The sequence below is a fragment of the Chlorocebus sabaeus genome, unplaced genomic scaffold (genome assembly GCF_047675955.1).
Source record: "Chlorocebus sabaeus isolate Y175 unplaced genomic scaffold, mChlSab1.0.hap1 unalloc_scaffold_671, whole genome shotgun sequence".
Lineage (NCBI taxonomy): Eukaryota > Metazoa > Chordata > Mammalia > Primates > Cercopithecidae > Chlorocebus > Chlorocebus sabaeus.
The window spans coordinates 17501-45000 of record NW_027328005.1 but is presented as its reverse complement, the minus strand read 5'-3'; the positions used below and the strand labels follow the sequence as shown (position 1 = coordinate 45000).

The window sequence follows — 27500 nt, the reverse complement described above, 5'->3', positions numbered from 1 at the left end:
AGTCTCCCAAGTAGCCGGGATTACAGGCGTCTGCCACCACGCCTGACTAATTTTCTTTGGATTTTGACCACAGGCAGGGTTTCACTACCTTGCCCAGCCTGGTCGGGCACTCCTGACCTCATGATCCACCCGCCTCGGCCTCACAAAGTGTTGGGATTACAGGCGTGAGCCACCGTGCCCAGCCCCTCACTTCTTTTTTCACTTAGTTTTACGTTAAACGTGTTCACTTCCTTACATACTTTCTTACTTGCTTACGTGGGACTACAGGCACGCACCACCACACCGGTTAACTTTTATATTGTTTCTCATGCTCTCATGCTTTCCGTACGTATGTATGTATGTATGTATGTATGTATGTATGTACGTACGCACCTACGTGACATGGGGTTCGAGGTTCTATCACGTTGCCCGGGCCGGTCTCCAACTCCTGTTCTCAAGCAACCTGCCTGCCTCGGCCACCCACACTGCTGCTATTACAGGCGTGAGCCGTTGCGCCTAGCTCATTCTATATTTGCTTCTCTCTCTCTCTCTCTCTCTCTCTCTCTCTCTCTCCCCCCCCCCCACCCCCTCCCTCCCTCTCTCCCTCTCTCTCTCTCTCTCCCCCCCCCCTCTCTCTCACACACGCGCGCGCACACACGCACGCACGCGCACACACACACACCCCCCCACACACTTTCCACATCTAGTTCACAAACCACGCTAATTGACCCCCTCAATAGTATGCAGGCTGAATAAACCACACCCCACCCTCCCTCCACCCGGCGGCTGAGGAAACCCCTTCTCTACCATTTATTAACAAGATTATCTGGGTGGGTCGGGCACGGTGGCTCATGCCTGTAATTCCAGCACATCGGGAGGCCGCAGCGGGCGGATCACTTGAGGCCAGGAGTTCCAGGCCAGGCTGGCCAACGTGGTGAAACCCGGTCTCTATGAAAAGTGTTAACGATTAGCCAGGCCTCCTGGCGGCACGGGCTTGTAATCCCGACTACTCGGGACACCGAGGGAGGCGACTTGGCCTGAACCGGGGAGGCCGAGGTTGCAGTGAGCCGAGATCGTGCCATGACAATCCAGCCTGGGTGACGGAGCGAGACTCTGTCCCAAAATAATAATAATAAGGAAGGAGACCACTACTACTCCTGCTGCCCTCCTCCCCGCACCTCGCCTACTTCACAAGACAAGAGGAAAGACAGAAAGCAGAAAGTTAGAAAGGAACTAAAGTAAGATAAATGGCCAGACACCCTTGGTGCCACCACACGGCCCTAGGAGATTTAAAAACAACAACAAAAAAAAAAAAACGAAAGGAAAAGAAGAAGTAATAATAATAACATCGACCCCCGACCTGAACTACTTCTGTTATCTGTGAATTCCAGACACCAGACACCGTATGAAAAAAGCCTTGTAAAACTTTTTGTTCTGTTAGCTGATGCAGGTAGCCCCCGGTCACGTTTCCCACGCTTGCTCGATTTATCACGACCCTTTCACGTGCAACCCTAGAAGTTGTAAGCCTTTACAAAAGTCTTTTTCGGGGAGCTCGGCTCCTAAGATGCGAGTCTGCCGACGTTCCCGGCCGAATGAAAAACCTCTTCCTTCTTTCATCCGGTGCCTCAGGAGTTTTGTCTGCGGCTTGTCCTGCTACATTTCTGGGTTCCCTCACCGGGAAGCCAGGTGGTGATGCACGGAGGGTCGAGGCAGCCCCTTAGGCAGCTTATGCCTGCCCTGTAGAGCATCCCTGCGGGGGACTCTGCCCAGCTTGAGCGATGCGGATCCTCAAGAGTGCTGCCGGGCGGGCATCTGCCCCGGTGCAATGCCTCGCCTCGAAACAGCAGGGCACAGCAGGCCCCCGTGGAGGATCGGCACAGTGGCTGGACACTGGGAAGGAACTGGCACTTTAAGTCCGGACGTGTGAAACTTGCTGAGACTGCTCTTTGGAACTTCCCCCACTCCATTTGAGTGGAAGCGTGGCCTGATCACCCACGGCGTACCTGTACCGGCACTTTGGTTTTCGTTTCTGGCTTGACTTGAATTCATTGGTTGATACTTCGGTTTCGCTTTCGATTTTGACTTGACTTGAATGGCTGGATAAACAGGCCTGCCTTTATTGCCACTTTGGTCTTGCTCCTGATTTTGGTTTGGCTTACATTGCTGGACGAACGGGTGTGCCTATAACAACACTTTGGTTTTAGCTTTGATTTCGATGTAGTGTCAATTACGTGACTGAGTGACCTTCTACCCTTTCCCTCTCGTAGGGTGAATGTTGTTCCGTCTCGAGGGAAAAATAGGTCAGACACAAAGCAAGCCCGCTCCGCTAGGAACCCTGTTAAAAACATTTCAAAAAGAAAAATAAAAGGAAAGTCATCAAATCGTCACAACTTACTCTACTAAAATGCACGTTACAGAACCTTACAAAAGGTTTTACAGGAGATTATAGAGTTCAGTTAACCCCCTAGAGGTTACGAACTCTGGGAGAATTAGAATTGCCCTCTTCTGCTGTTGGATGGCCCACGGAAGGAACTATAGACAGAGAACAATTGGCCGTGCAGTTCAGGTGGTGACGGAGTCGGAGGACAGCCAGCGTACCTAGATCAAATTCCTTTATATTGACCCATGGCGAAATAGATTATAGACAAAGCCGGCGTTAATTTAGCCCTGTTTAACAACTGTGTGCAAAATAGCCAAAAGTAAAAGTAAGAGCAGCTTCGCCAGCAGACACGGACTTTAAAAAGGGAGTCCCAGGAAACAGCAAGAGAAGCCAGTTTTACGGGAGCCGCGAGAGATAACACGCATTCTTTCTCCATGTCTCCCAGCCTACCCCGCTTCACCGAGGCCAACAACCCCCTCGGAAATGAGATTCAGGAGCTGACACGCCCCAGGTCTCACCTCGAAGGGAAGGATCGGAGCCTCCAGAGGCCAAGGAAAGAAGTCCAGATACTCAAGTGGGCCATCTCAGATCTGGTCTTGCTCGAGCTCTGTAAATGCCTCTCAGGGAGATACGAGGACCTGTCTATTATAAGGACCAGGCCCACGTCCCTGGGGGGGTGGGGGGCAACGGACTTTCATCGATCAGCCCTTTTCAACCATTGATCTACTAAACTGGAAACACCCTGAACCCACCGCCTTGCTCCCGACAGCTAGAGCCCTGTCGAGCATGATTGTGTAGAGGTGTTGGACTCCAGTTTACTCTAGCAGATGTGACCTCCGGGACCAGCCTTGGACATCAGTACACTAGGAGCTATGCGTGGACGGGAACAGCTTCACCAACCCACAAGGAGAGACATGTGCAGAATATGCGGTGGTAACCCTGGACGCTGTCGTTCAGCTGGGCTTGTTGCTTTAATCCGGGCCTTAGAACGCGGTGAGGGTAAGACTGTAAACGTTTACACTGACTCTCGGTATGCCTGTTTCACCCTCCAAGTGTATAAAGAAAAGAGCCTGTTAAACTCTAGAAAAGAGGGCAAAGAGCAAAACCAAAAGAAAGACTAAAAGCAAGTGTAAAGACAGAGAATCAAAAGAGAACAGGAGAGACAGACAGCAGTGCCTGGGCGGGGGCAGGGCCCGTGCCGTTTCTCGGGCCCCACCAGCTGGCCGTAGGAGCGGGAGAACGCGGGGGTGGGGGGCGGGGGGAAGGAGCATTGTGAGAGGACGAGGACGTGGATGTAGACATGACAGAAGTCAAGTTAGCCAAGGATTCCAGAGCCGGACAAGGCCAGAGAGAGATTAATGTGCGAGATGGGGGGGGGGGGGGGGGGGGGGGGAAGGACGCTAGAAGGGTAACTGTTCAGAGGGCAATACAGGAAATGGCCAAGGCCGCGAGACAAAGAGGCCATCGGCCAAGGGCTGCTGCACCTTGGAGGAACCAGACACTCACTCATCTGATCAGGCTGACAGGAGCTGAAGAATGTAAAGACTAGGGCAGACTAGGCACCTTCTCATTAGGCTCCCAGGAGCCCATGGTCACATTAGAAGTTACAAACAGCAAGACTCTGCCGTATCTGGATTCCAATTTCTTACTGAAGGCTCAGCCACTAGATACAGTGACAAAGGGGCGGAGTGGCGGTGGGGATGGGGGGACGGGGGGAACTCCTCCTCTCAGAAACTTAAACAGGAAAAAGAGCCATACCTTGTGAAAACTTGCTTATAGACTTTACAGAACTGCCCCCTGCTGGAGGCTAGTGCTTGTTTGCACCTTTTCAGGGTAAGTTACAGTTTTCCCCACCAGGACAGAAAAAGTACAAGAAGTGACTAAACTACTGTTAAAAGACATTATCCCCAGGTTTAAGGCTACCTCTAATTTTAAAGTCAGACAATAGGCCAGCATTTGTAGCTGTAGCTGGAATAGTGCAACATTTAACAAGACTGTTAACAATACAACACAGGTTACACGCAGCCTATCGGCCACAAAGTTCAACAAAAGGTGGAACGCATGAACTGGACACTCGAGCGACCAGCTGCTGACGACCAAAAAAAAAAAAAAAAAAAAAGGGTCGCTGTGTGTGTGTGTGTGTGTGTGTGTGTGTGTGTGTGTATGCGGCAGGAAATTCACTTAAGATAGAATCAGGTTTTTGCCTACGGTCCTCCCCCGAGTCAGGTGCACCCCCACCAAACAAACTAGGTATCTGCCCTGTAAGATGGTGTTCAGTTGGCCCCCCGCAAATCGTAGGTCAAATACAAGGTGACCTCCGGAAACTACAGAAATTAATCTTCAAAAGGCAAATGCAGCCTTTCAAAATAGCCATACGAAGTGTTCATAATTAAATAAAGAAAAATAATGCCTATAAGCCTGACACCCATTTACATCTAGTGACTCTGTGTAAAGTAAAACCTAATTTTTCTACAACCCATATAGGATGAGTCCTATACTGTAACCTTGTCCACTCCCACTGCTGTTAAAGTTGCAGGTGTTGCGTCTTGGATCCACCACAGTCAGCTAACACCGGCAGCTCAGGACAAGTGGACCGGCCAACAGGACGCAGATCATCCAACCCGACTGATCCTGAGACGAGACCAAGCTGCTGCTGAGGACCACAAGCCCTGCTCTAGTCACACACCGGCAGCTGACTAGTCTACGCACGGCCGAAGCTTGAGGACTCATCAAGCAAGTCAATGTAGTTTAAAATCTTAAGACAAATAGTTTTCCTAGAATACTAACTGTTTTCCTATTGTTCTGTCGCTGTATTCAACCTTTTTCCCAGGTAAGGACCTCTTTTGTCCTTGCCGGACATGAATATGCTATACATTGCTTTGTTGTTGTTCCCCCCCCCCCCCCCCCCATAACCACGCTAGAGGAAACACCTATGTAAGGTGGCCCCACGGTACACGTACTGCTTAGGAAACCCAGACCCGTCCAGCCCAGCAACACTTGCAAGGTCTTTCAGTCATTCTGTAAACATATAAACCAGAAGTTACCAGAACCTCCTCCTTTAGCCAAAAATTTAAAAAAATAATAAAAATTAAAAATAAAAAAACAGAAAAAAACTATTTCCTCAGTTGGCAGAAAACATTGCTGGCAGCCTAGATGTGTCTTCATGTTATGTCGATAAAAGGGCTAACACAACAGACCAATGGCCTGGAGAAGCAGAAGGGCTAATGCCTCAAGATAACTTGACTTTAACCAACTCTTTCCCCAAACAGACCCCGCAAGTTCAAGCGTCTGCCTCGTAAACACTTCGCTGATTAAAAAATACTGTTTTACTGGCTAAAAAAAGGTTTTAAGACCCCGTGAAAAACTAACCTGCTTAAGACATGACAGAGTTAGTACAAGTGCCTGTACAGGTTTAACACAGGTTTGATCCTAGGTCTTCATTTAGAAAATAGTTTCCAGCTGTAGAGAATGTAAAACCCTCACTGTAAGTGTTTGATTCGTAATAGAAACTTGCTTGCTGCTCCCCTGTGTATTACACTTGCTCCTTCCAATGACAAAAGGTTTTGTAGCTACCATGGCTCGTCAGAGAACTTCCACACAAGTGTATTACATAAAACGCTATCACTCTGTCTCGCTAAAAGACTCAAAAAGTAAAAATGAAAGTGAACCCTCCCACTAATGAGTGAAAATTCTCAAAGTGGGGGATAAGGAAGGAGACCTCTACTACTCCTGCTGCCCTCCTCCCCCCACCTTGCCTAGTTCACAAGACAGGAGGAAAGAGAGAAAGCAAAACGTTAGAAACAAACAAAAGTAAGATAAATAGCCAGACAACCTTGGCAGGCACCACCACCCGGCCGTAGGAGTTAAAAAAAAAAAAAAAAAAAAAAAAAGGAATACTAATATCATCGACCCCTGACCTAAACTACTTGTGTTATCTGTCAATTCCAGACACTATGAAAAAAGCGTTGTAAAACTTTTTGTTTGTTCTGTTGGCTGATGCAGGTAGACCCCAGTCACGTTTCCCACGTGTGCTCCATTTATCACAACCCTTTCACGTGGACCCCTTAAAGTCGTAAGCCTTTAAAAAAATGTCCTTTTCGGGGAGCTCGGCTCTTAGGGTGCAAGTCTGCCGACACTCCCGGCCGAATGAAAAACCTCTTCCTTCTTTAATCTCGTGTCTGATGAGTTTGGTCTGTGGCTCGTCCTGCTACAATAATAATGATGATGATGATGATGATGATGATGATGATGGTGATGATGATGATGATGATGATTTATATATTGTATATATAATTATGTATACTTTATATATACACACACACACACAAGCACACATATAATTATTATGATAATAACATTCGTTGTGAGTGGTGATGCACGCCTGTAGTCGCAGCTTCTCGGGAGGTTGACATAAGAAGAAGATCACTTGAGGCCCGACAGGTCGAGGCTTCAGTCAGCCGTGACCCACTCCATCCTGGGCAGTCACCAGTCAGGGGGATATGCCCCCTCCCCGTTTTCTTTCTTTTCTTTCCTTTTTTAGTTTTCTCCTTCCTTCCTTCCTTCCTTCCTTCCTTCCTTCCTTCCTTCCTTCCTTCCTTCCTTCCTTCCTTCCCTCTTTCCTTCCTTCCCTCCCTCCCTCCCTCCCTCCCTTCTTTCTTTCTTTCTCTTTCTTTCTTTCTTTCTTTCTTTCTTTCTTTCTTTCTTTCTTTCTTTCTCTCTCTCTCTCTCTCTCTCTCTCTCTCTCTCCCCCCCTCCCCCTTCCTTCCTTCCTTCCTTCCTTGCCTGCCTTCCTGCCTTCCTGCCTTCCTGCCTTCCTGCCTTTCTTCTTTCTTCCCTTCTTCCCTTCCTTCCTTCCCTCCTTCCTTCTTCCATCCCACCTCAGCCTCCCAAAGTGCTGGGAATACTGGCGTGAGGCACCATGCCTACTTGGCCTAAAGAGACACCTATTGAAAGTAAGACATAGACAGCTCCTTGCAGTGATCTGATCGATTGCTTGACTGATTTACAGACAGCGTCTCACTCTGTCACCCTGGCAGTGGTGCCATCATGACCCACTCGCTGCAGTGTGGACGCTCCTGGACTCAAGCGATCCTTCCACCTCAGCCTCCAGAGTGGAGGGCCTGGGACCACGGACCCGCGCCACTGTGCCCAGATGATTTTCAGTTTTTATTGTTTTATTTTTCTTTTTCCCGAGACAGAGTTTCGCTCTTGTTGCCCAGGCTGGAGTGCAATGGCGCGGATCTCGGCTCACCGCAACTTCTGCCTCCCGGGTTCAAGCGATTCTCCGGCGTCTGCCTCCCGAGTAGCTCGGGTTGCAGGTATGCGCCACCACGTCTGGTTGATTTTGTATTTTTACTAGAGACGGGGCTTCTCCATATTGGCCAGGCTGGTCTCCAACTCCCGACCTCAGGTGATTCTTCCTCCCCGGCCTCCCAAAGTACTGGGGTGGCAGGCGTCAGCCGCCGCGCCCGGCCTTCATTTTTAAATGTGTTTGCACAGACAGGGTCTCATCATTTTGTTGTAACCCTTCTGACACGGCGTCCCAAAATGCTCGCGTGACGGGCGTGAGCCACAGCGCCTGGACTCCGGGGAATGATTCACGAGCACGACCGCTGTACTAACTATTACTTACTTACTTATTTATAGTATTATTATTATTTTTTTTAATTATTATTATTTTTTTTTTTGAGACGGAGTTTCGCTCTGGGCGAGGGCGAGGCGAGGGGAGGCGTGTCGCTTTGGAAACCGCAGTACCGCCTTCTAAAGCCCCATTCAAACGCACAAAGCCCTGTTCCCTCCCTTCCCGGACTTGGAGCTGATGCCTTCCATAGCCATGGGCTTCTCTCCATTCAGAAACTTTTACAGGCGCAACCCCACCCAGAGACTGGCTGCGGTTGACGATTGTGGGTGTGCTGGGGCTGGCAAGTCGGTCCCCTATTTTTGCTAGCTCGGCCACGACATCCCACGACCCCTAACGCTTGCTCACCCTTTCAGATCCCTTGCCTCCACCGCCTTGGGGGCTGAGCTCTTATTTTCATATCTGCCTTTCTTCCTGTCTTGGGTTGGAGGAGGGGGTGCAGGAATGAGGGTGTGTGTGGGGAGGGGGTGTGGGGTGGGGACGGAGGGGAGCGTCCTAAGGGTCGATTTAGTGTCATGCCTCTTTCACCGCCACCACCGAAGATGAAAGCAACGATCAGCTAAAGACCGCGTGTTCTCATCTATAACTGGGAACTAAATAATGAGAACGCGTGGGCACAACGAGGGGGACGAGAGAGGCGGGAGCCTACTTGAGGGAGGAGGTGTGGAAGGAGAGACATCTTCAGGAAAACAAACAAACAAACAAACACACAAACCACAAAAAGTGTCGGGTACTGCGCTGAGTATCCGGGTGATGACATCATCTGCACACTGAACCCCCCAGTCAGAAGTTTACCTATGTAACAATCTTGCACATGTATGCTTCAAAAAGACATAAAAGTTAGGGGAGAAGGGGGGGAGAGAGAGAGAGAGAGAGAGAGAGAGAGAGAGAGAGAGAGAGAACGAAACACGACCTCCTTGACCTGAGTCAGGGGGTTTCCGGTCTTGTGGCGGAACATTCAGTGACAATGGAGTATTTTGGCCTGTTCTTTTTTTGTGCGTTTGCTACTTTTTTGATGCTGTTGTTGTTGCTGTTGTTGTTGTTGTTGTTGTTGTTGTTGTTGTTGTTGTCGTTGTTTTAAGACAGAGTCTCACTCAGCCACCCAGGCTGGAGTGCAGTGCTGCAATTCGGCTCACTGCAACCACCGTCTCCCAGGTTCAAGCGATTCTCCCGTCTCAGCCTCCTGAGTAGCTGGGATTACAGGCACCCGCCATCATGCCCCGCAAATGTTTCTATGTTAGTAGAGACGGGGTTTCACTATGTTGGCCAGGTTGCTCTTGAACTCGTGACCCCAGGTGATCCACCCATCTCGGCCTCCCAAAGTGCTGGGATGACAGGCGTGAGCCACGGCGCCCGGCGGCGGCGGGGCCTGTTTTTTTTTTTTCTTTTTTTTTCTTTTTTCTTTTTTCTTTTTCTTCTTTCTTTCTTTCTTTCTTTCTTTCTTTCTTTCTTTTCTTTCTTTTCTTTCTTTTCTTTCTTTTCTCTCTTTCTCTCTTTCTCTCTTTCATCTTCCTTTCTTCCTTTCTTCCTTTTTTGGTAGGGGGGGACTGAGTCTCTCTCACTCTGTCACCCAGGTGGGGATGCAGTGGCCCTCCCTCGGCTCACTGCAGCCTCTGCCTCCCGGATTCCAGGGATTCTTCTTCAGTGGCTGGGATTACAGGCGCACACCACCACATCCGGCTAATTTTTGTATTTAGAGTAGAGACGGGGTTTGTCCATGTTGGCCACACTGGTCTCGAACTCCTGACCTCAAGTGATCCGTCCTCCTGGGCCTCCCAAAGTGTTAGGACGACAGGCCTGAGCCGCCGGTATTTCAGCCTTTAAAAGTGCCGGCCCTACCACCTTTCGCTGTGGACGTTACGCTCTGAATGACGTGTCATCTCTGCCATAGCTTGACTCCCTGTGTCCCCTCTGCCATTTCACTCCATCCTGGGCAGCAAGAGCAAAACTCCGTCCCGCCACCTCCTCGCGCAAAACAAAACAAAACAAAACAAGAAACTGTACACATGACCTATAAGTGTCTGTTCCTGTGAGTGATTTCTGAGATATGGCACTGTAGACTGAACGCAGTGGCTCACGTCTGTCATCCTAGTACTTTGGGAGGCTGAGGTGGGCGGATCGCGAGGTCGGGAGATCGAGATAGTCCTGGCTAACATGGTGAAACTCCGTGTCTACTGAAAATACAAACGAATTATCTGGGTGTAGTGGCCGGCGCCTGTAGTCCCAGCTACTCGGGAGGTTGAGGCAGGAGAATGGTGTGAACCCGGGAGGCGGAGGTTGCAGGGAGCCGCGATCGCGCCACTGCACTCCAGCCTGGGCGACAGAGCAAGTCTCTGTCTCAAAACAGAAAGAAAGAAAGAAAGAAAGAAAGAAAGAAAGAAAGAAAGAAAGAAAGAAAGAAAGAAAGAAAGAGGGAAAGAGGGAAAGAGGGAAAGAGGGAAAGAGGGAAAGAGGGAAAGAGGGAAAGAAGGAAAGAAGGGAAGAAGGAAAGAAGGAAAGAAGGAAAGAAGGAAAGAAAGAGGAAATGAAAGAAATGGCACTGTATCGCTATCTCTCTGTCCAGTTTCTGGCTTTCCTGTGTCTCTCACTGTGTCTCTCTTCCGTCTTACTCTCTTTCTTTGCCTGTCTGTCTGTCTGTCTGCCTCTCTCTGTCTCTCTCTCTCTCTCTCTGTCTCTCACTGTCCGTCTATGTCTTTCTCTGTCACTCTCTTTATCTATCTGCCTGTCCCTCTCTTTCTCTCTGTCTCTCTGTCTGTCTCTTTCTCTCTCTGCCTGTGTCTCTCACTCACTGTGTCTCTCTTCTGTCTTACTCTCTTTCTTTGCCTGCCTGTCTGTCTCTGTCTGTCTCTCTCCCTCTCTCCCCCTCCCTGTCTACTCTGTTTCTCTCTCTCTCTCTCTCGCTCTCGCTCTCGCTCTCGCTCTCTCGCTCTCTTGCTCTTTCTGTCCGTTTCTCTCTGTCTCTGCCTGTCCATCTCTCTTTTTCTACGTCTGTCTCTTTGTCTGTCAGATCCCCCCGTCCCAGAGAGGGCCCTGCCCCTTCCACGAAAGTGAGAAGTGCGTGCTTAGAGAGGCTGAGAGGAATCTACACAGACGGGCCTTGCCGGGCTTCCCCACTCGGTGCATGATTTCGGGAGATCTTCGCCGGGTCCCCACTTGGACGGAAGGGCCATTCGCAGACTTTTCTCTCTGTCACGTGTGACGTCCGTACTTCTCATATTTCCCTGATAAGCTCCTCGACTTTAAAATACACGGCTAAGGCCGGGCACGGTGGCTCACGCCTGTCATCCCAGCATTTTGGAAGGCCGAGGCGGGTGGATCACCTGAGGTCGGGAGTTCGAGGCCAGCCTGACCTACATGAAGAAACCCCGTCTCTACTAAAAATACAAAATGAACCGGGCATGGTGGCGCAGGCCTGTAATCCCAGCTACTCGCGGGGCTGACGCAGGAGAATCGCTGGAACCTGGCAAGTGGAGGTTGCAGTGAGCCGAGATGGCACCCTTGCACTCCAGACTGGGCAGCAAGAGCGAAACTCCGTCCCACCGCCCCCGCCCATCGCGCGCGCGCGCGCACACACACACACACACGCACACACACACACACAGAAAAAAAGAGGGAGAAAAATAGAAAAAGAGAAATTCTTCACACGTGACCCATAAGTGTGTGTTCCCGCGAGTGATTTCTAAGAAATGGCACTGTAGGGACTGAACGCGGTGGCTCACGTCTGTCATCCCAGGACTTTGGGAAGCTGAGGCGGGTGAATCAGGAGGTCAGGAGTTCAAGACCAGCCTGGCCCACATGGTGAAACCCCGTCCCTGCTAAAACTACAAAACTGAGTCGGGCGCGGTGGGGCAGACCCCTGTGGTCCCAGCTACTCGGGAGACAGAGGCGGGAGAATCGCTGGAACCTGGGAGGCGGAGGCGGGGGTTGCAGTGAGCCGAGATCGTCCCACTGCACTACAGCCTGGGCTGTAGAGTGAGTGAGACTCTGTCTCAAAATTACATAAATAAATAAATGGCAAGCAAGAAAGAGAAAATGACAGAAATGGCACTGTATCGCTACTGGGCTGGGACGGCGGTGATGTTCTTCTGGGGAGACACCACGTGGGGCGATGTGTAGTGTGCGGACTCCGATCTTAGTGGTGGAATGTGGATGCTCCGCGATTCACCGTACTGACTAGATTCATGACTGATTCACGACAGGGTGGACCTCGGGGAACACGGTTGAGAAATGGGTACATCGGGAGCAAAATCTGGCCCCGGAACAGGAAGGGAGTGTGATGGGCACTGCCTTCCCCGTGAAATCCACGCTGTGTCCGGGAGCGTGGATGTCATGCACTAACACTCGTTCAGGTATTGCCTCTCCGAGGTCGTGGGTCTGGAGTCTACTCTGACACGCTAATGACTGCACTTCTGTCTTCGGTAGCTCCCACCTCCACCCCTGGCGTCCTCCATGCGCCCGCGCCCCTGGTCGTCCTCTCTTCTCTCTGGGGGAATGGAAGTGCCAGGTGATCCCAGGGGCAGAAACTTTGGCTGTGACCCTGGGGGGTCTGGTCGACCAGTCGCGGGCATCGCGTGGGAGGACTCCCTGGGCCCGGAGACGGCCTGTTTTGAGAGGGATCCGGGAGACGCCGGCGGCGACGCAGTGTGCCTCCGCCGCATCCCCCTCCCCAACCTCCACCCCGACCCAGAGCGATCCATCCTTTGCTTCTTTTTCCGTGACGACTGACACTTGCAGGCATCGGTTGTCTTCGGGCATCACCTAGCGGCCACTGTTACTGAAAGTCGAGGTGGCACGGAGGGAGGTCTCGCCGAAACTTCACCGAGCCTGGGGCAACCGGTTTCTCGCCCTCCCTTCTGGAGGCCCCTCCCTCTCTCCCTCGTTGCCTAGGTAACCTCCGCCCTGGCGGGGGCCCTATTGTTCTTTTTTTTTTTTTTTTTTTTTGAGACGGAGTCTGGCTCTGTAGCCCGGGCTGGACTGCAGTGGCCCGATCTCGGCTCACTGCAAGCTCCGCCTCCCAGGTTTACGCCATTCTCCTGCCTCAGCCTCCGGAGTAGCTGGGACTCCAGGCGCCCGCCACCTCGCCCGGCTAATTTTTTTTTGTATTTTAGTAGAGACGGGGTTTCACCGTGTTAGCCAGGATGGTCTCGATCTCCTGACCTCGTGATCCGCCCGTCTCGGCCTCCCAAAGTGCTGGGATGACAGGCTTGAGCCACCGCGCCCGGCCCCTGTTGTTCTTTTATCGTCGCTTTAGTTTTCTTTGTGTGTTGGTTTCTTTAATGCGCATAGACTCTTCGACTTGGGCTGTATGAGGGGTCAGTTTAATTTTCAAGTCGCCCCCCCACCACCCCCGCGGCTCCACCCCTCCCCCACGTTCCTTTACCTGAATTTAGTGAGTCAGTGAGGTGGGTTCCCCTCAACCTCCCCACCCCCCGCCTCCCAACATCCTGCTTGGAAACGTTCCGGAGCCAGCCGGGTGTGCCTCCATCTTCTCTCCCCCTCCCCCACCCCTTGCCGGCGATCTCATTCTTGCCAGGCTGACATTTGCATCGGTGGTAGTCAGGCCTCACTCAGTGGCCACCGTTTTTTGAGATGGGGGGGCGGCACGGTCCCACTTCCCCAGAGGCAGCTTGGGCCGATGGCATAGCCCTTGACCCGTGTGGGCAATCGGGCTGGTCTGGAGTTGTGGGGTTTCTCCCCCTCCCGCCTTCGCTCCTCAGGCCTCCCTCCGTAGGAAAGCTTCACCCCGGCTGGGTCTCAATCACCTTTGATCATGATGTTTTCTCTTCTCCTCCCTCCCTCCCGCCAGCATATTTCCACAATGGGAAGGGCGTCACAGCTCTAGTATGGGCCTTCTTAGTACTTGCCCCAAGTAGAAACGCTTTCTGAAAACTAACACTCTGCTCACTTAAGATTTCCAGGGGGCCGGGCGCGGTGGCTCAAGTCTGTCATCCCAGCACTTTGGGAGGCCGAAACGGGTGGATCACGAGGTCAGGAGATCGAGACCATCCTGGCTAACACGGTGAAAACCCGTCTCTACTAAAAAATACAAAAAACTAGCCGGGCGAGGTGGCGGGCGCCTGTAGTCCCAGCTACTCGGGAGGCTGAGGCAGGAGAAAGGCGTGAACCCGGAGGCGGAGCTTGCAGTGAGCTGAGATCCGGCCACTGCCCTCCAGCCTGGGCCACAGAGCAAGACTCCGTCTCAAAAAAAAAAAAAAAAAAAAAAAAAAGATTTCCAGGGACGGTGCCTTGGCCCGTGTTTGTTGGCTTGTTTTGTTTTGTTTGTGTTTTTCCTTGTTCTTATTTGTTTCTTTTCAGGTGCAGTAGAAATCCCCAATTTTCGGCCGGGCACGGTGGCTCAAGCCTGTCATCCCAGCACTTTGGGAGGCCGAGACGGGCGGATCACGAGGTCAGGAGATCGAGACCATCCTGGCTAACACGGTGAAACCCCGTCTCTACTAAAATACAAAAAAAAATTAGCCCGGCGAGGTGGCGGGCGCCTGTACTCCCAGCTACTCGGGAGGCTGAGGCAGGAGAATGGCGTGAACTCGGGAGGCGGGGCTTGCAGGGAGCTGAGATCCGGCCACTGCACTCCAGCCTGGGCAACAGAGCCAGACTCCGTCTCAAAAAAAAAAAAAAAAAAAAAAAAAAGAAATCCCCAATTTTCAGGAAGACGTGTATTTTCCCCAAGACAGGTTAGCTGCTGTTTTCTCCTGTTGTTAACTAGTGCATTTGTGACTCTCTCGACATGTAGTGAGAGCCGGTTGATGTGTACTATACTTCATGAGATCTTATTTTCTAGAAATCCATAAGCAGATGCTCCTGCTGCTCCTGCTGCTGCTGCTGCTCTTGTTGCTGTTGTTGCTGTTGTTGTTTTCAAAGCATACCCCGGCCACCGTTTATGGGATCAAAAGCATTATAAAATATGTGTAATTATTTCTTGAGCACGCCCTTCCTCCTCCTCTCTCCGTCTCTCTGTCTGTGTCTGTGTCTCTCTTTCTCTGTCTGTCTTCTCCCTCTCTCTCTCTGTGTGCCTCTCTCTCTCTCTCTCCCCCCCCATCTGTTTGCTTCTCTCTCTCTCTGTCTGTTTCTCACTATCTCTCTCTGCCCATCTCTGTCTGTCTCTCTCTCTCTCTCTCTCTCTCTCTGCCTATTTCTCTCTGTGTGTCTGTCTTCTGTCTTACTCTCTTTCTCTTCCTGTCTGTCTGTCTGTCTGTCTCTCTCTGTCTCTCTCTCCCGTCTGTCTGTTTCTCTCTCTCTCTCTCTCTCTCTCTCTCTCTCTCTCTCTCTCTTTCTGTGTGTTTCTCTCTGTCTCTCTCTGTCCCTCTCTGTCTTTGTCTGTCTGTCTCTCTGTCTGTCTCTGTCTGCCTTCTCTCTCTCTCTCTCTCTCTGCCTGTCTGTTTCTCTCTCTCTCTCTCTCTCTCTCTCTCTCTCTCTGCCTGTCTGTTTCTCTCTCTCTCTCTCTCTCTCTCTCTCTCTCTGCCTGTCTGTTTGTCTCTCTCTCTCTCTCTCTCTCTCTCTCTCTCTCTGCCTGTCTGTCTCTCTCTCTCTCTCTCTCTCTCTCTCTCTCTGTCTCTCTGTCGCTCGCTCTCTCCGTGTCGGTCTTCTGCCTTAGTCTCTTTCTCTTCCTGTCTGTCTGTCTGTCTCTCTCTCTCTCTCTCTTTCTCTGTCTTTCTCTCCCCCTGTCTGTCTGTTTCTCTCTGTCTCTCTCTCTCCCCCCCTCTTTCTATGCGTTTCTCTCCGTCTCTCTCTGTCCATCTCTGTCTCTCTCTCTCTCTCTCTCTCTCTCTCTCTCTCTCTCTGCGCCTGTCTCTCTCCCTGTGTCTGTCTTCTGTCTTACTCTATTTCTCTGCCTGTCTTTCAGTCTGTGGCTTTGTCTCTCTCTCCCTGTCTGTGTCTCTCTGTCTCTCTCTGCCTGTGTTTCTCTCACTGTGTCTGTCTTCTGTCTGATTCTCTTTCTCTGCCTGTCGCTCCCTCTTTCTGTCTGTTTCTCTGTCTCAGTGCGTCTCTGTCCCTTTCTCTCTCTCTCTCTCTCTCTCTCTCTCTCTCTCTCTCTCTCTCTCTCTCTCTTTCTCTGTCTGTCTTTTGTCTTACTTTGTTTCTCTGCCTGCCTGTGTGCCTGCCTGCCTGTCTGTCTGTCTCTCTCTCTGTCTGTCTCTCTCTCTCCCTTTTGGTCTGTTTCTCTCTGTCTCTCTCTCTGTCTCTCTCTCTCTCTGTCTCTCTCTGTGTGTATCTTTGTATCTCTGTCTGTCTCTCTCTCGCTCTCGCTATCTCCCACCTTCTCTTTCTTTGCCAAAAGAGCTCAAGTACCTCTAATGTAATCCAGTACCAAGGCCTCAATTCTTAACTTTAGACACCCCAGATTTGATCTTCCCACAGAATGCTGTACAGAAGTGGTGAGTTGATTTCTGGACTTGGATACCTCAGAGATACTACATAATAATAAAGATACCACCCTAAAATCTGGGGTTGCTTCTCCCTCGAGTGTCTCAAAAAAATCATACCTCTGTTCACCTAGGATGCTGGGAGGGTTTTCTCAATGTGCCTCTGCCCGTGTCCTAAAGGACCTGGGACCAAGCCCTGTCCGTTCTGTCTCAAATCTGTATCTGCAAGCACTTCTCAAATCTGTATCTGAAAGCACTTCAAAGAACCACTGGCTCTGTGAAAATATCCCAGAAGTGGCTTCGGCCTCTTGGCTAGGAGGCCTAAGCCTGCTGAGACCTTGCCTGCCCAGGATTCTGTGTGAACAAAAGTGCCTCTGCTGAGAGCTGGGATCCTCGGGACCATGCTTGCTAGCGCTGGATGAGTCTCCGGAAGGATGCACGGGACTCCGCAAAGCTGACCTCTCCCAACGAGGTCAAAGGCATCCCTGTGCATTGGCCCGAGGCCTCCAACGTACATCACCCGTCACCATCACCATCACCATCACCATCACCATCACCATCACCGTCAGCATCCTGGCGAGCCTGCCCGAGGCCCCAACTACCGGGAGACACTTGGGAGCCCGGCCTTCCTCGGTTAAAGTCCAAAGGGACGGCGACTTCCATCCACCAGGTCTCCACTGAACTGCGAAGATGCGGAGCGTAGGGCAGAGAGGGGACGTGGAGGGGAGACGTCCTGACAGGCGATGAGTTCCCTAGGCTCTGGCGACCCCAACCACGACCCACGGTCCCGGGCACCCGTGGGACACCATCGCTTTTTCCCTTCCTCTGTCCACAGCCGCCCCCACCCCATCCCATCCCCCACCCCACGCACACGCGCTGGAGGTTACAAAACCACACGGCGTGAATAGAGCCTGACGGAGTGAGAGAGACCATTTCACGAGTCGGGGGGTGGGTCGGGGGGTGGGGGGGGGGTTCTGTAGAGAGCCCGATTCTCCCTCGTGGGTGGCTACAGGCTAGAAATGAATCTCGCTTCTTGGGCGGAGGGGCTTCCTTAGGCAGTCACGTTTCCGGGAGTATCTCTCAAACCCTCCCTTGAGGCCACAAAATAGATTCCACCCCACCCCTCGACGTTTCCCTGTTTTCCCGGGTGCTGGACGTATCCTGTCAAGAGACCCGAGGGTGACTCGTTGCGTTAAACACCTTGATTGGCTTTGTGAGTTTGTTTCTGAGATGCGGTCTCGCTCTGTCCCCCCGACTGGAGTGCAGTGGCATGATCTCAGCTCACTGCAACCTCTGCCTCCCGGGTCCCAGCGATTCTCCTGCCTTCAGCGGCACCATGCCCGGCTCCTCTTTTAATTTGTAGTAGACACGGGGTTTCGCCCTGTTTCACTGCCTTTCACTGTAGAGTCTCGATAAGAGCCACACCTCGTTCTGTGCCACAGAATGACTTCTTTATCATGCCGACTCTGGAAAGCCCGGCCCCTTGTGATCCATTTCAAACCGAGAGTCACCTCATGTTTGGAAAGCGGATCCGCTCCCAAGTTCGGTGGAGGGATGTGACATATGTAGGACGAGGGACTCTCTTTCTTCTGAGTCGGTCTGCACGGTGGGGCCTAGGGCTGGAGCTCTCTCTGTGCGGACCGCTGGCTCCCTCTGCCTGGGGTTCCATCGGCCCCACCCTAGAACGAGGGCCTTGGCAGACTCTGGCCCTTCCTGGCCCTTAAGTCGCTGTCAGAAACCCCATCTCGCGCTCGGATGTCCTGAATGACTGTGGCTTGCGCCTCTCTGGAAACATTTGAAATCTATCCTCTACGCGTGGCCACCTAAAACCACAGGAGCTTGGGACACACGGCCGCCATCCACCTCACTGGTTTTGGGAGAGAATGCTGAAAGTCTCTTGCCGACTCTCTCTCTCTTGACTTGAGTTCTTCACGGGCGTCTGGTTAAGACGCAGTGAGACCAGATGTGTGAACTCAGGCCGGGTGCTGGTGGCTCACGCCTGTAACCCCAACACTTTGGGAGGCCGAGGCCATCCATAGGATCCCTTAGAGGAATCCCCTAACCCCGGGGAAGTTGAGGCTGCAGTGAGCCATAATGGTGTCAGTGCACTCCAGCCTGGGCGAAAGACAGAGCGAGACCCTGTCACAGACAGACAGACAGACAGACAGACAGACAGACAGACAGACAGACACGCAGGCAGGCAGGCAGGCAGGCAGGTAGACAGCAGCTGTATTATGTTCTTCTCAGGGTGGGAAGCAAAAATAACAGCAGACAGCACTTAACGTTTCTGTTGTTGTTCTTGTTTTGGACGGAGTTTTCACTCTTGTTGCCCACGCTGGAGTGCAATGGCCACCATCTCGAGGGATCCGCCTGCCCTCGGCCTCCCAAAGTGCGGGGATGACAGGCGTGAGCGTACCGCACCCGGCTCCCCCCCCCCCCCCCCATCCGCCCCCCAACCACCACCGCTTGTCTTCCGGACAGTTTTACGGCACAGTGTTTGGTTGGCCTGCTTACATTCATTCTACATAGAAATTTAGGATGTCAGCTTCTGGCCTCATGGACTCCGAGCTGAGGAGTCCCCTGGTCTGTCTATCACAGGACCGTACACGTAAGGAGTAGAAAAACCGCAACGTTCAAAATCAGTAATTTTGTGATACAGAAATACACGGATTCACCCAAAACACGGAAACTTTTACAAATTGTCTTTGTTAGTCCTGATGTCTGTGTCAGTGATTCTTTTAGGTTTGGACCTTGACCGAGAGAATTTCCAGTCGGTCTCTCGTCTCTCGTCTCTCGTCTCTCGTCTCCGGACGGACAGAAGTTCCAGATGATCCGATGGGTGGGGGGGGTCTTAGGCTGTGTGCCCCCAGGGGCCCTGGTCGATTAGTTGTGGGGATCGCCTGGGAGGGCGCGGTGACCCACTGTGCTGTGGGGGCCTCCATCCTTCCGCCTCCCGCCTCCCCCTCCAGGCGATCCCAATTCATTCCAGGCTGACAGTCTCATTGGCAGACGTCGGGCATCACCTAGCGGCCACTGTTACTCTGAAAATGGAGGCCTCAACAGAGGAAGGAAGCTCAGGCCGCCTGCGCACAGCCTGGGGCAACTGTGTCTTCTCCACCGCCCCCGCCCCCACCTCCAAGCTCCCCCCTTCTTGGTTGCCTAGGAAATGGCCACTTTGACGACTGGGCCGGAGTGACCTTTGATCAGGCAGCATAAGTAAGTAAATCAATCAATCAATCAATACATAAATGTAAATACAATACAATTTATGTATTGTATTATGTACAATAAAGTAGTACGGGCGTGGTGGCTCACGCCTGTCCTCCCAGCACTTTGGGAGGCCGAGGCGGGCAGATCACCTGAGGTCGGCAGTTCGAGACCAGCCTGACCCACATGGAGAAACCCCGTCTCTACTGAAAATACCAAATTAGCGGGGCGCAGTGGCACATGCCTGTAATCCCAGCTACTCGGGAAGGGAAACTGAGGCAGGAGAATTGCTTGAACCTGGGAGGCGGAGATCGCAGTGAGGCGAGATGGCGCCATTGCGCTCCAGTCTGAGCAACAGGCGCGAAACTGCGTCTCAAAAAAAAAGCAAAAAACAAAAAAGCAAACCAAAACACAAACAAACTAACAAACACACAAAAAAACACCATTCTCTGTGAAACTGCTTTGTAGTGTGTGTATTCGTCTCACAGAGTTAAACCTTTCTTTTGAATCAGCAGGTTGGAAGGATTTTTTTGTAGAATCTGTCTATGTACATTTAGGAGACCCTTGTGTCGTATGGTGAAAAAATCTTATGTTTTCAGATAAAAACGAGAGAGAAGGTCTTCATGAAACAGCTTTCTGTTGTGTGGATTCCTCATACAGAGTTAAAACTGCCTTTGGATTCAGCAGTTTGGAAGCAGCATGGACATTTGGGAGCCCATTGGGGCCTATTGTGAGAAAGCGAACATCCCCACCCCAGAAATAATAAAGCAGCTCTCTATGATACTGCTTTGTGATGTGTGGATTCATGCCACAGAATTACAACAAATTTTTGATTTAGGAGGTTTGAAGCAGTCTTTCTGTAGAATCCGCGAATATGCCTTTGGGAGCCCATTGAGGCCTACTGTGAAAAACCGAATATCCCCAAATGAAAACTAGAAAGAAGCTGTCTCTGAAACTGCTTTGTGGTGTGTGGATTCATCTCACAGAGTGAAACCTTTCTTTTGATATACCAGGTTGGAAGCGCCCCTTTTGTAGAATCTACAAAAGGGCATTTGGGAGCTGTTTGAGGCCTAGGGTGAAAAACAGAAAATCGGTAGATAAAAACTAACAAGAAGCTATCTGCAAAACTGCTTTGCGATGTGTAGATTCCTCTGACAGAGTTACATCTTTCTGTTGATTCAGCAGATTGGAAGCATTTTGGGGGGTGTGTGTGTGTGTGTGTGTGTGTGTGTGTGTGTGTGTGTGTGTGTTTTGACAGAGTCTCACTCTGTCCCCCAGGCTGGAGTGCAGTGACACCATCTCGGCTCGCTGCAACCTCTGCCTCCCAGTTGAAGGGATTCTCCTGCCTCAGCCTCCCAAGTAGTTGGGGTTACAGGCACCCGCTACCAGGCCCGGCTAATTTTTTGTATTCTTGGTAGAGATGGGGTTTCATCGTTTTGGCCAGGCTGGTCTTGAACTCCTGACCTCAGGTGATCCACCCACCTCTGCCTCCCAAAATGCTGGGATGACAGGCGTGAGCCACTGCACGCGGCCGATTGGAAGCAGTTTTTTGGCAGAATCTTCAAAGGGACATTTGGGAGCCCTTTGTGGCTTATGGTGACACTGAACATCCCCAGATGAAAACGAGAAAAAATGCTACTGGTGAAACTGCTTCTTGACGTGTGGATTCACCTCGAACGGATACATCTGTTGAACCAGGAGGTTGGAAACACGCTTTCTGTAGAATCTGTGAAGGGACATTTGGAAACCCATTGAGGCCTACGTTGAAAAACAGAATATCCACAGATTGAAACAAGAAAGACGCTATCTGTCAAATTGATTCGTGATGCGCAGATTGATCTCTCAGCGATAAACCATTCTTTTGATTCATCATGTTAGAAACACTTTTTTTTGGCAGTCTCTCTGAACGGATTTTTGGGAGCCCCTTTAGGCCTATGGCGAATAACCAAATATTCCCAGATAAAAATGAGAAAGAATGTATTTGAGAAACTGCTTTGCGATGTGTGGACTCATCCTAAAGAGTTACACCTTTCTTTTGATTAGGCGGGTTGGAGACGCTCTCTTTGTAGAGATTCCAAAGGGACGTGTGGGAGCCCTTGAGGCCTATGGTGACAAACTGAATATCCCCAGACAAAGACCAGAGAGAATATTTCATTGAATCTGCTTCGTGATGTCTGGATTTATCTGCCAGCGCAGAACGTATTCTTTGTTTGTTTGTGTGTGTGTGTGTGAGTCAGCAGGTTGGAAATGCTCTTTTTGTTGAGTGTGTGGGAAGACATTTCCAAGCCCATTAATTCCGGTTGTCCAAACCAGATTGTCCCCCCGAGAAAAGCCATGAAGAAGCGAAACGATCTGTGAAACTGCTTTGCGTGACTGGATGCATCTCACAGAGTTAAACCTTTCTTTTGATTCACGTGTTGGAAACACGCTTTCTCTAGAATTTGCCAAGGCATATTTGGGAGCCCATGGAGGCCTATGTTGAAAAATCAAATATCCCCAGAGAAGCAGTAGAAAGAAGCTATCTGTGAATTGGCTTTGTGAGATGTGGATTCATCTCACAGAGTTAAACCCGTGTTTCGGTTCAGCAGGTTGGAAACACTTCTGTGGTAGAATCTGCAAAAGGATATTTGGGACTCCTTTGAGGCCAATGGTGGAAAAGCACATATTTCCTGATAACAGCTAGAAGGAAGCTACCTGAGAAACTGCTTTGTGTGTGGATTCCTCGCACAGAGGTACAACTGTATTTGGACTCAGCGGATTGGAAGCACTCTTTTAGTAGAATCTGTGAAAATAATGTGGGCTGCAATTGAGGCCTAGGGTGAAAAACAGATTATCCCCAGATAAAAACTGAAGAGAGCCTATGTGTGAAACGGTTTTGTAATGTGGGGATTCCTCTCACAAAGTGAAAGCGTTCTTTTGATACGTCGGTTTGGAAATATTCTTCTTAAGGGAATCGGCGAAGGGACTTTGGGAGCCCCTTGAAACCTGTGGAGAAAAACCGACACTCCCCAGAGAAAAACCAGAAATAAACTATCATCGGGACTGATTAGTGATCTGTGGATACATGTTACAGAGTTAAACTTTTCTTTGGATTCAAAATGTTGGAAACACTGTGTTTGCAGAATCTCTGAAGAAAGGACATTGCAAAGACCATTGAGGCCCAAGGGGAGGTCTCTCACTCTCTCTCTCCCTCTCTCTCTCTCTCTCTCTCTCTCTCTGTTTCTCACTGTGTCTCTCTGTCCGTCTCAAAAAATAAGAAAGGATGGATACATGCATACATACATACATACATGCATGCATGCATGCATGCATGCATACATACAATTAAAAATTAGGAAGAAAATAAAATGAATAACTCGGCCCGGCGCGGTGGCTCAAGCCTGTCATCCCAGCGCTTTGGGACGCCGGGGGCGGTGGATCGCTGGATCACGAGGTGGTCAGATCAGCAGGGCCAGTATGGTGAAACCCCGTCCGTCTCCAGTCAAAAGACCAAAAATTAGCCGGGCATGGTCGTGCGCGTCTGTAATCTCAGCTACTCGGGAGGCCGAGCTGAGGCAGGAGAATCGCTTGAACCTGGGAGGCGGAGGTTGCAGTGAGCCGAGATCGCGCCGCTGTACACCAGCCTGGGCGAGAGAGCGAGGCAACCTCTCCAAAAAATACTACTACTACTAATAAATTAATACATAAACGAATAAAAATGAAAGTAAAATAAAAAATAAAACTAAAAAGGACAAGGAAAAGGAAATAATTAAAAAGTGAGTTTCCGGGAAGAGAGGGAAGAAAAAAAAAAGGAAAGAAAAAAGACAACAGTCCCACAGTGACATAAACATATGCCTCTCGCCTTTCGAGGCGTCAGTGATGCTACGAATGATGCGTAATGTTTTTTTTTAACTTCCTTTTATGTTATTCTCGTTTATTGTTTGACACGAGCCTCGGAGGCCCTCCCTCCCTCCGTCCCACTCCCTCGTTGCCCAGACAACTTCAGGAGACAGGCCCTGGCTGGGCCAGATTGTTCTTCTCTTTGAGCAGTTGTTTCCCTGTCTTTCTTCGTGTCTTTAACCCGTGTGGACTCTTCTGCTCGGATTTCACAGATGGCAGCTCCACTTCCGGCCTTGTTGTTTAGTGGGGGCTTTCCTGATTCTCCCCGCATGTAGTGAAAGCAGAGAGATTCGCCTCTCCCACTCCCCCCCTCTCTTTCTTTGTTGCTTTCTTGCTTTTTCTTTCTGTCTCTTTCTATCTTTCTGTCATGCTTTCTTGCTGTCTTGTTTTCTTGCTTTCTTGCTTTGCCTTTCTTCCTGTCTGTCTTTCCTCTGTCTTCTTTTTTTCTTTCTTCTCTCGTCTTTCTTTCTCGCTGTTTTTCTCCCTCTCTCTCTCTTTCTTCTTTCTTTCTTTCTTTCTTTCTCTCTTTCTTTCCTTCTTTCTCTCTTTCTCTTTTTCTCTTTCTTTCTCTCTCTCTTTCTTTGTCTGTCTTCCTTCCTTCCTTCCTTCCTTCCTTCCTTCCTTCCTTCCTTCCTTCCTTTCTTTCTTCCTTTCTTCCTTTCTTTCCTTCATTTTCTCTCTCTCTCTCTCCCAGCCTCTGAAAGTGCTGGGATCACAGGCGTCAGCCACCGTGCCTGGCCTATTTGCTCATGTTATTTTATTTTTTATGTATTTATTTTCATCTATTCATTCATGTGTATAAATACAAATATTTTCTTTCTTTCTTTCTTTTTTTATGTATGTATGTATGTATGTATGTATGTATGTATTTATTTATTTATTTATTCATTTTTTTTTTTTTTTTTTTTTTTTTTTTTTTGAGACGGAGTCTCGCTCTGTCGCTCAGGCTGAAGTGCAGTGGCCGGATCTCAACTCACTGCAAGCTCCGCCTCCCGGCTTCACGCCATTCTCCTGCCTCAGCCTCCCAAGTAGCTGGGACTACAGGCACCCGCCACCTCGCCCGGCTAGTTTGTTTTTTGGATTTTTCAGTAGAGACGGGGTTTCACCATGTTAGCCGGGATGGTCTCGATCAAGACAAATATTTTCATCTGTTTTGATGTATTTTTATATCTCATATTTAGCTAAAAATGCAAATATTTATGCTGTTATTTGTCTTTTCTTTCTTTCTCTCCTTTGTGTTTTTCTTCCCTTCTTTCTTTCTCTGTCTCCCTCTCTATGTTTTCCTCCCTCCCTCCCTCCCTCCCTCCCTGCCTCCCTCCCTTTCTCTCTTGTTCGTTTCTCTTCCGTGCTTTCTTTATTTCTTTTATTCCGTTTCTGTCCTTCTTTTCTGTTTCCTCTGTTTCTTTTTCCCTTCTTTCCTCATTCTTTCTCTCTGTTTCAGGTTTCTTTCCTTTCCATCTCTCCTGTAAAAATGTAACCTTTGAAAAGTGACGTTTCATCATCTTCATTTTCCACGTGGTCTCCCTTTTCTCTCCCTTTTCCTTCCTCCCTCTCTCCCTGCTCCCTTCCCTCCCTCCCTTCCTTTCACCATCTGTCTCTTCTCTCCATTCCCTCCCTCCCTCCCTGCCTCCCTCCCTCCCTCCCTCCGTCTCTGTCTGGATTCAGGAAGAGCCTACGCAATCTGTGTCTCCCTGTGTCCTCAACGGCCCGCGACCGAGTCCTTGCTTGCTGTTTCTCCCTCCGAGATGCCTCTCCGAACATCCACACGCCGTGGGTTGTCTTCTGACTCTGTCGCGGTCGATGCAGAGACAGGCTTTGGGGACCGTTTCTGTGGGGTTGGGGTAGAGGGGCTGCGTTTTCGGCCTCGGGATAGCGTTTCTCGACTCACGGTTTCGGTTTCGCGGTCGGCGGGCCGGCCTGCCATCCGGATCTGTCTTGGTGACGTTCGCGACGGTTGTCGGACTCCATCTGGCGGCCGCTTTTATATCGTTCCCTTGGCTTCCGGAGCTGCGGTGGCAGCTGCCGAGGGAGGGGACCGTCCCCGCTGTGAGCTAGGCAGAGCTCCGGAAACACCGCGGTCGTCAGCCGGGCTGTCCCGGTCGCGCCAGAGCTCTGGCGCGTCGCTTGTGAGTCAGAGCTCGGGCGTGCAGGCTTATGTGGGGAGAGGTTGTCGCTGCGCTTTCGGGCCTGAGCCGGGTGTGGGGCTGCCGGGGTTGGTCGACCAGCACGCCGCAGCTCAGCTCCCGAGGCCTGACCCGCGACCCGCGGGGACCCACCGGGCTTGGGGCGGGAGGCTGGGGACACCCTTCCCGGCCCGGTCGCGGGCCCGCGCGCATCCTGGCCGTCTGAGGCAGCGGCCGAATTTTTTTTTCCCCAAGTCCCCGTGGGGAGCCGGGGACCGTCCTGCCTCGTCCCCCGGGTGCCGGGGAGCGGTCCCCGGGCCCGGCCGCCGTCCCTCTGCCGTGACCTTTTGTTTTCAAGTCCCCGTGGGGAGTCGGAGAGCGCTCCCTGAGCGCGCGTGCGGCCCGAGGGGTCACACTTGGCCGGCCTTCGGTCCCTCGTGTGTCCCGGTCGTACGAGAGGACGGCCGAAAACGCTTCCGAGTCTCGCTCTGGAGACACGGGCCGGCCCCTGCGTGGCACGGGTGGCCGGGAGGACGTCCCTGGCCCGGCGCTGCTCCGGCGTGTGTCCTGGGGTCGACCAGAGGGCCCTGGGTGCTCCGTGTCTGGCTGCGATGGTGGCGATTTTGGGGACAGATGTCCGTGTCGCGGGTTCCCTGGGCCGGCGGCGTGGTCGGTGGCTCGACCTCCTGTCCCCTGGGGAGGTATATCTTTCACTCCGAGCCGGCATTTTGGGCCACCGGGTTATTGCTGACACGCTGTCCTCTGGCGACTTGTCGCTGGAGAGGTCGGGCCTCTGGATGCGTGGTGGGCCTCTGGGCCTCCCGGTGACCCGGCTAGCCGGCCCTGCTCGTGCTGGAGCCGCCTGCTGGGGCCCGTGTGTGCCTGGTCTCTCGTGCGTCTGAGCGTCCCGACTCCCGGTGCCGCCTTGGGTCCGGGTCTCTGACCCACCCGGGGGCGGCGGGGAAGGCGGCGCGGGCTTACCCTGCCGCTGCGCGCTCCCTGCTGTGGGCACCTGGGGCGGCCGTGACAACCCCACTCCCGCTGGCTCCGTGCCGTGCGTGTCAGGCGTTCCTCGTCTCTGCCGGGTTGTCTGCCGCCCCTTCCCCGGAGCTGGGGGTGGTCAGGCTGATCTGCTCGCTGGCCTCCGGGGAGGCTGTGGCTGACTGACCGACCGACCCCGCTCCGGGGTTGCTTTCCCTGATTGATGTGGTGATGTCGTGCTCTCCCGGGCCGGGACCGAGCCGCGGCGGGCGAGGGGCGGCCATTCATGGTGAATGGGACCCGTTCTTCTCGTCCCGCCCGCGGGGGCCCCCTGTCTCTCGTCCCCGCCTGTGAGCGGTGCGTTGGGAGGCACTGGGGTGCGGAACCCGGCCTGACCTTGCTGTCCCGCCCCCGCCGTCTGCCTCGTGGCGTTCGGCGGGGGTCGGCGGGGTCCTCTGACGCAGCAGGCACCCCTCGCTTTCGCCTCTTGTGGTTGTCGCCTCGCGGGCCGCCCCCCTCCGCGGCGGTGGGGGTGCTGTCCCGCCGGCCCGTCGTGCTGCCCTCTCGGGCGTTGCACGAGCGCTGGCTCTGCCTGGGTCTTTTGCGGTGCTCCTGGAGCGCTCCGGGTTGTCCCTCAGGTGCCCGAGGCCGAGCGGTGGTGTGTCGCTCCCACCCCCAGCGCCCCCTCCTCCGGTCGCCGCCACGGTGCCGGCGCGTTGGGTCCTGAGGGAGTTCGTTGGGTGTGGGCCGAGGCGGTCGAGTGAGACGCGCCCCTCCCCCACGCGGGGAAGGGCGCCGCCTGGTCCGGCGAGCGCACGTCCCGTGCCTCCCCTCTGGCGGGTGAGCGCGGGCCGTGTGAGCGGTCGCGGTGGGCTCGGGCCGGCCACGCGTGCGCCGGCCGGCCGCCGAGGGGCTGCCGTTCTGCCTCCGAC

The 27500-nt window shown here is 52.1% G+C and overlaps 2 long non-coding RNA genes across 2 annotated transcripts in view; both read left to right on the top strand.

Annotated features, from left to right (window-relative positions):
• LOC140711332 (uncharacterized) overlaps positions 1-10992 on the top strand; it is a 33999-nt gene extending 23007 nt beyond the window's left edge. The window contains exon 2 of the long non-coding RNA XR_012092515.1: positions 4890-10992. This is a non-coding gene — a long non-coding RNA (uncharacterized lncRNA). The remainder of the gene's footprint in view (positions 1-4889) is intronic.
• A 7830-nt stretch (positions 10993-18822) lies between these two features.
• The window catches only part of LOC140711331 (uncharacterized), a 25726-nt gene continuing 17048 nt past the window's right edge, over positions 18823-27500 (top strand). The window contains exon 1 of the long non-coding RNA XR_012092514.1: positions 18823-25234. This is a non-coding gene — a long non-coding RNA (uncharacterized lncRNA). The remainder of the gene's footprint in view (positions 25235-27500) is intronic.